This window comes from Crocuta crocuta, unplaced genomic scaffold (genome assembly GCF_008692635.1).
Source record: "Crocuta crocuta isolate KB4526 unplaced genomic scaffold, BGI_CrCroc_1.0 scaffold581, whole genome shotgun sequence".
Lineage (NCBI taxonomy): Eukaryota > Metazoa > Chordata > Mammalia > Carnivora > Hyaenidae > Crocuta > Crocuta crocuta.
The window spans coordinates 1,534,715-1,535,591 of record NW_027528635.1 but is presented as its reverse complement, the minus strand read 5'-3'; positions in this window follow the sequence as shown (position 1 = coordinate 1,535,591).

Sequence of the window (877 nt, the reverse complement as noted above, 5' to 3'; positions counted from 1 at the left end):
GTATCTCCCAGTTACTGCATTTTTTTTTTTTAATTTAAGCCTTGGATCACATTAGTAAACAACACCAAACTTGCAAAATATTTACAGTGCAATTATAATAAAAACACTAAATCAAAGAACATACAGAGATACGGCTGAAGAAGTGTCAGGGGAAAGTGCATACACTTAAATATTTATCAACGGAAAGAATGAGGTGGTCTTCCAGGCTCTGGTCCTGCACGCATCGAGCTTGGCCATCATCTCTCCTGTCCTCACCAGAAGAATGAGGCTGAACAAACAGAAACCAGCAACTGTGCTTAGGTCCGGCACAGGTACAATGTCACAGGGCAAAGACAGGCAGGCAGCCTCAGAGAATCAAGGTTACGGGAGTGTAAGGTCAGGTGTAGAAGCCTGCTGCTGGAGCCAGTCCAGGAGAACTTAAACTATAATTGATGAATTGCTGGAGGCTCCGGGTGGAAAAGTCTGACAGGGGAAGGCTACACTTCTGTGCGTCTTACCCCCAGGAAGTCTTACCCCCAGGAACCCCACCGGGTTCTCACAGTGGTGGTGGGAGAAAACTCCCCTGTGCTTCAGGAAGGAGAAGGAGAAAAGTAGCTATTTTGAAAGATGCCCAGAGCATTCTGTTCTTAACAAGCCTTCCCTCCAGAAAAACAGTTTTATCGGAGCCTAACCTATTGGGATTTTACTGGAGCCTAACTGGTCTGGGAGGAGACGGAAATACCCAACCCCTGTGGCAGGCTCTAACCTTCAGATGGGAAAGGGTAATGCCTGCCTCAAGCCCCGTCTAGTCTTCCGGTCTTGGGGGAAGTGGGGGAGCATACTGAGAAGTACTAGTGACAGCCAGAGCCCGGGGACACAGGCTTTACTGAAAGGCCCA